Here is a 9,162-nt window from a genome sequence, read left to right as displayed (position 1 = left end):
GTCCCGTCTCGATTCGTAACACTAGTTAGCATATAAATATTTAGATATAAACCAAATACCTACATTTTTCCGGACTGTGTACTATTAATGTCACGAAGTGCAATCATAGCGTCAACAATGGTTACATTAAATGTAATCTGTGATGGATAGTCGACATGACGTTTAACACGGATGGGTTTCGTTTTAATAATCATGTGGAGAAGATATGAATTGGCTATTTTAAACTTTAAGCCTGAGTGCCGTATACTGAACAAAATAAATTGCTAGGCATCAAAGGGCTTCCGCAACTGAATGCATCGACGATCTCCCACACAGCAATGAAATATTTTCAAAACGTTTCTAAAACGTGCCATCATTTTCCTTCAGAAAATGTATCCTACTTCCCTTAAGGAAATATATTCCATATGTTGTTGAAAACATTTTCCACATAATACTGAAAATATTCTCTAAATACACTCAAAAACGTTGTAGAAATATTTTATACGCCGTTAGAAAAGTTTTCCTAAAAATGTTTTCTGTACGATTTCCAAACATTACTGAAAAAGTATTTGAAACGTTTTATACAATGTTAACGGAATGGTTTTTAAAATGTTTCTCATGGAATATTTTAAAATTATTTACCAATAACGCAGACAATATTTTCCTACATATGCCAAAATATTTTCTTTACATGACAAAATATATTTAGTGAATATTTTTTGTACATCACAGAAAATATTTAAAGAATAGTTTCTGTGCATGACAAAATATTTAGGGAATATTTTCTGTACATGACAAAATATTTACAGAATATTTTCTGTACATGATAGAACCCAAAGCCCATAGGCCAATTCGGTTACTACTGCAGATACGAAAACAAGGTAAGATACAGAAGGAAATTTTTAAAATGCAGCAAGTTTTGTTTTTATATTAGTATACCGCCCAATAGTAACGAAAAGTACAACGCTGCCACTGTTGGACAACAACGAATGAAAGAAAGAAAGTTTGAAATTATTTGGACCAAAGGGAACGGAAAGACACAATGAAAAATATAGTGCAAGACCCAATTTCGCGTCCTTCGTATCTGCTCCCCCCCCCCTCAACACCGTGGTTGCTACGCCTCTGGCGTGGATGTTGCATTTGCATGTTTATCCTTCACTGTGTCTCCTTTCAATTCTTCTCGGTGTAGCTAATTTCAAACCACACATTCTTTCATTCGTGTAGCCCGACATGATGTATGGTAACGCATTTTCTTTATTGAGCGGTACACTAGTACAAAAACAAAAGTGTTGCTGGAATTTAAAAGAGTCCTTACATATCTTACCGTGTTTCCATACCTGCAATAGTAACCGAGTTGGCCTATGGGCTCCGGACTTTTGCGTCACTCTGCATATACGGTATAACGGCTTCTTGCTGGGAACAAATAGTAGGTTGAAAACAAGGCGGCCAGGCTGTGACATAGCAGCTGGAAGAAAACATAAGATTCTTCTGTACAATTTTACCTGCTTAGACGTCTTTGCCTCACTCTGTCTTCATGACGAGGAACCATTGCGGCCCACAGACTCAGATCAAAAAAATAAATAAATAGATAAATAACTAAAAACAAAAGAAAAATAAAATACCACTACTACTACTACTACTACTACTACTAATAATAATAATAATAATAATAAACAGTGTAAATTATAACTACGTAATGTTAACTTGCTCTCATAATTTTAAGCATTTTTTTTTAAACTCAAACTCTTATTTACACACAAAATGTTTCTGGGTGTTTCACTGGTACTACTGGTATGTGGACACGCCGTGCATATATGTTGGGGTGTCTTATGTGACTTACGACATTCAAACTGCACATCAGTGTGTTCACAATCGTCGCCTGCCAGTTTTGAAAGCGGCTGTATTGGATTTTTTTTTTTTAATACGAAAAGGATTGAAGTTTAGACATCCATTTCAAGAAACAATTGTTGGCAATCCTTTTCCTATCTTAAAAATAATAAATCCAATATAGCCGCTTTGTAAATTGGCACGCGATGATTGTGAAGGCTCTAATTTGCAGTCTGAACCTCGCAACATCACATAAGACACCCCAACGTACATAGACGGCGTGGCCACATACCAGTAGTAGCAGTGGAACACCCTGAAGCATTCTGTGTGTAAATAAGATTTTGAGTTAATAATAATAATAATAATAATAATAATAATAATAATAATAATAATAATAATAATAATAAAAGCAGCTTAAAATTATGAGAGCAAGCTAACATTATGTAGTTATAATTTACACTGTACACTATAATAAATATACATCTATATAAGTTTATATCGGTTAGTAGTTAAATAAAAATATAAATGTACACTATTCTGGCATTATTTATTTAAATACTCTTCAGCAGCATCTTCATGCTGCTCGTATTATTTGTTTCTATACATTAAGAACAATCTTCTCAAATATCACATTAAGAACAATCTTCAACACTTGTTCTAGAAAATTATGTCACTGACACTAATTAAAAAAAATCAACAACAATATTTATGTAAAATATGTTGCTGAAAATATGTTCTACAAATCTACGGCGCATGGGGAATAGATCTTTTCACGAAATGTCACTTTTTGCAACTTTCAAGAAATATCACATTGTTGAATAACCAGAAAACGTATTTGCTTCTTTATAATGTCACTTTTGATTACCACAACTAACTATAAATTCGACGCTGCGAATTGTCAGTTAAAGTTCTGTGGAACTGCAGCTGAATTCTTAACTGATCTTCTTGTTCGTCTCTGTATGACATGTTGAAGCCAAATCCCAATAATCTACGCGATCTCATCGTTAGTTACGTTTCTCTTGTGTTACACAGTTTCTGAAAATAAAAATAATAGGCAGCGTTTAATAACATAATAACAGCAGGGAATGATTAAAGATCAATTATTACATCTTAAACTTACAAAAATATTTAAAATGTTTGTGTAGGACCTACAGCAGCTTGTGAAGACAATATTGTGTTACAAAAGTAACATCCTGAAGAAAATGTAAACGGCAAGGAAGACAACAGCTTCAGCTGAAAGTGACATACCTCAGACTGTAGCTTACTTACGGACGTTGTAACATGTTGAAGCGGTCACACATTTTTTTTAAAAAGTATAGCATCTTATAAATATTAAACCTATTAAAAAAAAAAAAAAGTTGAAAACATGTGGCAGCATTTGAGTTGATGAAGAACTAGCGTCTCATTCCGAATGCTCTGATCTCAAATCTGGACCCGATCATCCTTTTTCCCTCAGTCGTACCAGGTGAATGCCGAGGTGGTTACTAAGGCCTTGATGACCGCTACCTTGCTTGATTTCTTTCCCCACGGAGCAGGCCATACATATTATTTTGCCTTATACAAATGAATAATTTTGATACGTTGCATTGCAAAGAATACAAAAAATCGCGAATATAGGAATGAATCATGAAATGCTCAAGAAAACTACCAACATGACAGAACAATTCAGTAAAAGGATGAAATGAAAGGTAAGGGGAAAAAACAAGGAATGTCCATGTGTGTGCTTTATTGGGTACTTTGTCCTATGAGATGGTGACTTTTGGTACTATTTGCCTGTATATATATATATGCATCCGTAGATGTAAAAATATCTATGTAAAAACAGGCAAAAGATTTGATTAAGCCTATGCCTTTTTACGAGGTTTTCAATATTAAAACACCGTTTTCTCAAAAATACAATTTTGTGACATTCCTTCTATTTTCCCCTTACCCTTCAAATATACTCTATACATGTTCAACTCTCTCTTCCACGGACACTTAAATGGAACGTGTCACTTGAAGATGGGAAAATTGCGCATTTTGCTAAAATAAGGATTTTCAAAGTGTTTTGAATGTTATAACAGCGCTTGTAGTACATGCTTTTGGGAAATAAAGTTTACAGGAAGATGATTCTGAGAAGTATTCATGGCAAAATAGTATGTATTTAAAGCGAAGAAAAAATAAAAAGGGAGCCAGAAAGGTTTTTTTTTTTTTTTTTTTTACAAGAATTTAAACATAGTGTATCCCTCTTCAAATGACAACTTCTTTGATTCTTTCCACTCTGAATCTAAGGTACGGCTTTTTTAATGCATTCAGTGCATTCACAACTTTATAAAGGTCTTACGTTGAAAAAAATGGAATCTTTAAGTTTAACGTCCCACGGTTATGCGGTTAGGCTAAAGGAGATGGTGATAATGAGAAATGAGTGAAATGGTGGAATGAAGAAAGTGGGAGGAAACGGGAGAACCCCGAGAAAACCCACGAGCACGGTATTTGCCACCACAAAGTCCACACGGCGCGAGCTGGGATCGAACCAGGGACCCCAAGCACTGGAGGTGAACGCTCTACAACTGAGCCACCGCGCCCTCGGGTCTTACGTTGAATGTTGTATATCTTAGCGCGAAAGCAACTAATTCGCCCAAGGAAAGTCCAAAATCTAATAAGAACCACTTCCAATCACTTGATCACCTTAATTGCACCAATAATATACCAACGAAAAGCTCAAAAACCTAGGTGGGTTTTTCCGGGCTGGGCCCAATTGGGCAAACCCTGAACACAATACAATACACACACACACACACACACATATATATATATATATATATATATATATATATATATATATATACGCAAATCGCAAAAGAATAATTGTAATCTTTCGGCAAATCTAGTCTGATGGCCCCCTTTAATTTTATATATGCCAGGTGAAATATTTACATGTCGCCTGCCGCAAACCATTTAAGAGAAAATAAGAAAATTAGCGAAAGAATTATAATTTTTCAACAATTATTTCGAGCGGCACGCCAATAGTAAACCTGCAGGCAGAATTAGGTAATACTCAAGCAGACTGTTTTACCAAATTTTGACGCATTTCTTGCATCTTCCGGTTTCTTTTTGCAGAACATGCACTAAACGAAAAGAAATCCTTAAGTTTAATATCCCACGATCATGTTGGTTAGGCTAAAGGAGACGGTGATAATGAAAAATGAAGAAAGTGGGAGGAAACGGGAGAACCCCGAGAAAACCCACGAGAAAGTCCACACGGCACGAGCTGGGATCGAACCAGGGACCCCAAGCACCGGAGGTGAACGCTCTATCACTGAGCAACCGCGCCCCCCTATGTACTAAATGAGGAGCTCTAAAAGAAAAAGCGAAACAACTTCTGTTAGGTGGCCAGTAAAAAAGCACGCATGCTATCTGAGTCAGGGCAGAAGCACAGCAGGGGGGCACGCATAAACGAGGATGGTGCAAAAACATTTACAATATTTGTAATTATTCTTATCTTCAAAAACACTTAATTTCGATCCTAAAAAAAAAAAAATACCTTTCACAGCTAATACACGAGTGTTACACCGCCTTTCTTTCTTACCTTTACGACAGAAAATAGTGTATGTAGGGCTATTGCCTCTGTTCTGAATTTTTCTTCTTGAATAAATCTTTTCCACACTTTGCGCAGTTGATTTTACGCGCTTCACCATACCATGACTGTAGAAACTTTATAATCCTTCTCTCTTTATTACACAATTCTTTAAAAAAAAAAAAAAGTTTACATTACGGCCATCGCAGATGTTCACAACTGACGTATGAACCGGAAATTCCCGCCGCTTACTTCTACCCTATTTGCATTCAAAATCCATTTCAATAAGCTGTGCAATGATAGAAATAACTTACATTAACACTCTCATTCCTTCACGAAAAATATTTCACATCATATTTTATCTATAAATTTTGTTCTCGGCGTAAACGTCTGCTCGAGAGAACCCAAGAATTATTATAACCCACTGGTGTATTTAAGGGGGGCTTCCGGGCTTAAGCCCCTTGAAATTGTACTTACTATATTAAAGTAAATGAATTATCTTGGAGAACAAAGTTAGCCAAGCCCTTCTCCCGTGAAAAAAAAAGTCGTAAATACGTCATTAAAATGGTAATATACGCGCAATTATCCCGTCACCAAAATAGAAATGTACGTGCCTACTCCCTTCGGAAGCATCCCCTCGCCCCCCCCCCCGCCTTCACCCTCCCTGACTCGGTTAGATGGCATTCGTGCTTTTTAGTAGCCCCGTAACACAGATTGGTTTGTATTTTTTGGGCTTCTTATCCACACATCAGGAATCAGTATAAATACGCAAATCGTAAAAGAATTGTAATTTTTCGACAATTAATTCTGACGGTCGCCTTGAATTTATAAGTGAAAAATTTATACGTCGCTTGGCGAAAATCATTAAATAGACAACAAGAAGGAAAGTAGCGAAAGAATTATATTTCACTAAGTATTTCGAGCAGTGCTTCTTCCAGACTTGTCTTTGGGAGGGCAGTGGCTCCCCGGAGCAGACCAAAATAATACGTTTATAATAATAACTAGAATAGCACGAGCAATGCCCCCGGAACATTACTTTTGAAAGAAACACTGCTTTCGAGTGGCACACCAGAAGTAAAACTGCACGCAGAATCATTATAACCTGTCATAAAAATGGTAATGTACGCATCTTTTTAAACTCTTTACTTTGAACAAGGCAGTGATATTATGTCAGTACATAGTATTGCCGAATGAGCATTAGCGAAAAATGAAATGAAATGAAATCTTTTAGTTTTACGTCCCACGATTATGCCGGTTAGGCTAAAGGAGACGATGATTATGAGAAATGAATGTAATGGTGAAATGAAGAAAGTGGGAGGAAACGGGAGAACCCCGAGAAAACCCACGCACACGGTGTTTGTTCACCACAAAGTTCACTTGGCGGGGGCTGGGATCGAACCCGGGACCCCAAGCACCAGAGGTGAGCATTAGCGAGTGAAGGCGGGTTAGAGTCCCGCAGGGCACGTTGTTTTCTCTTTCCTTCTTGGGAACTGTAACTGCAGAAACCGGTTCAGATCAATTGGTCATTGTCACTGCCTTGACTAAAGTAAAGACTTGCCCGCATATTTTCCCTTTGGAAGCATCCCCTCGCTCCTGCTGACCTCCAACTTCGCAATGCTCTGACTCAGACAGTATTGGTGCGGGAAGCTTCTAGAACACAGGTCCCCCATATAGGTTAATAGATGTTTCTTTTCTGTATCAAAGTAAAATATTTAATTCACATAGTATTCCCGAGCGAGCGTTAGCAAGTGAAGGCGGGTTAGAGCCCCGCAGGGCACGTTGATTTCTGTCTTTATTACAGATAAATGGGAAGAGGAACCTGTGTTCTACATCCCTACACGTAGTACAGGCTGATTTATATTTTTTGCACTGTAGTTTTTACGTCATACATCCGGCAACGTATATATATACGCAAATCATAAAAGAATAACTATACTTTTTCGACAATTACTTCTGACGCTCCTTTTGAATTTTATCTATTCCATGTGACGTATTTCAAATCGCCTAGCGCAAATCTTTAGGAGACAGTAAGGCTTGTGTATAGCCCGCTCCCCCCAGTTCTTTGTCACCGGAACTGGAAGAGTCAGTACTACTACTACTTATATCGAGAACAGAACCAAACCAACCCCTGCGGGGCTTCTAACCCGTTCCTACTACTATTGCTACTAACTACCACCACTACTACTACTATTGCTACTAACTACTACTACTACTGCTACTATTACTACTACCGCTACTAAAGCTACTACTACTACTTATACTAAAGCTTCCTTACCGCAAGATTTACATCTTAAATCTTTATAACATGCGATTCCGATTCATTATGAACTAGTATGAATCGTTAGAATCACTATGATTCGTTAAAAATCATTGGGGGGAGCGGGCTATACTCAATCCGACAATAAAAAGAAAATTATTAAAAGAATCTATTTTTCAGCAATTATTTCGACTGGTGAGCCAAAAGTAAACCTTCACGGTATTTTATGTATAGAGATGAAAAATAGAAATCTAGCATCCCATACCTTTATTAATTTGTAAACATAAATTTCTCGATAATACATAGTATACATGAGAACACCCTGATCTGCGTTTCTTGTGTTCTATTACCATTTCTACATGAAATACCATAAATTTTCTACGTAGTGCAATATAAGAAGTACCCATGTGCACAAGACATGCGATATGCCTTAAATCCCCCCCTCCACACACACATAGTCATAGATAAAGTACAAGGGCACTACACATGCAGATATGCAGATATAAAGTACAGGTACGTTCTTTTTTTTATTTTCGTATCAGTCGATAAGTAAATAAAAGTCGCTTTGTTACCCCCTTTGTAAGTTCGTACATACTCAATGAATAATCCCTAAAAGTATGAGCGTCCTGCTTATTCGGGAACTGATGCAGCTTCATGTATACTATACAGACACTCAATCACTTATAAAGACAATAAAACTAAATTATTTTATGTAATCGTTATACTTACCGACTTTTCTTGTCTTTCTTTCTTTCTTCTTCACTATTAACAGAGTTGAGGTGTGCCTCCGACTTCGGAAAAGTCTTCTTTAATTTCAAATCACTCATTAACTGATTAAAATTGGGTATATTACCAACTTTTTAAGTAGGTAGATATTCAATGAATAATTCCTGGCTCCTTAACTATAACCCTTTTTCTATATAAAGATATCTTCTTCAACATGACTGAATATAGTGAGATTTATTTTATTTTATTTATTTATTTTTTAAATATTCCTTCTTGTCTTGACTTGTGAATTCAACATAGCGCGCAAGGAATGCTGGTACCTTTGATAAACAAATGACGGTTGATGTAGCGATGCTAATTAGCAATCTCACACACTGGATATCATAAATTTCAAATTTTTAACAAATATATTTCTTTGGTGCTGCTATAATTAGTATAATGATTGGTAATAATGCTACTACGATACTCTCGTGAGAGAATTTATTCAACATTCGATAAAATATTCTGCAAATAATTCTAAAATATTACATGAAAATATTTTATTTAAGTTACAGGACAAGATAAACACATTTCCATACAAAATTAATAGGAGTTTTAAAAATATTTCTTATCTTACGAACGAATTTATTTTTAAAATATTCGAAATATTTTAAAAATTATATTTCATATGTTTTCTTGTAACAATAGAAAAGAATGTAAATGACATGTTGGAAAACATTTTATTCTGTTTATAGGCCTATTCTGTTTCCTTTATCATGTATGTAAAACATTTTTTGTGTTACTTAGAAAACATTTTCTCTCTCAACTAGGGGTAAAA

The 9,162-nt window shown here is 35.9% G+C and overlaps 1 long non-coding RNA gene across 1 annotated transcript; it reads right to left on the bottom strand.

Moving 5' to 3' along the window:
* Nucleotides 1-2,334: 2,334 nt before the first annotated feature.
* Nucleotides 2,335-8,707, bottom strand: LOC145690744 (uncharacterized). Its single transcript, XR_014132266.1, has 2 exons — nucleotides 8,349-8,707; nucleotides 2,335-2,841 (listed from the first exon to the last, which is right to left on the bottom strand). It is a non-coding gene; the product is annotated as an uncharacterized LOC145690744 (long non-coding RNA).
* Between the last annotated feature and the right edge of the window lie 455 nt (nucleotides 8,708-9,162).

This window comes from Thermobia domestica, chromosome 7 (genome assembly GCF_964235325.1).
Source record: "Thermobia domestica chromosome 7, izTheDome1.hap1.1, whole genome shotgun sequence".
Lineage (NCBI taxonomy): Eukaryota > Metazoa > Arthropoda > Insecta > Zygentoma > Lepismatidae > Thermobia > Thermobia domestica.
Note: the sequence above shows the minus strand (reverse complement) of the source record. Positions and strands in the feature narration are given on the sequence as shown.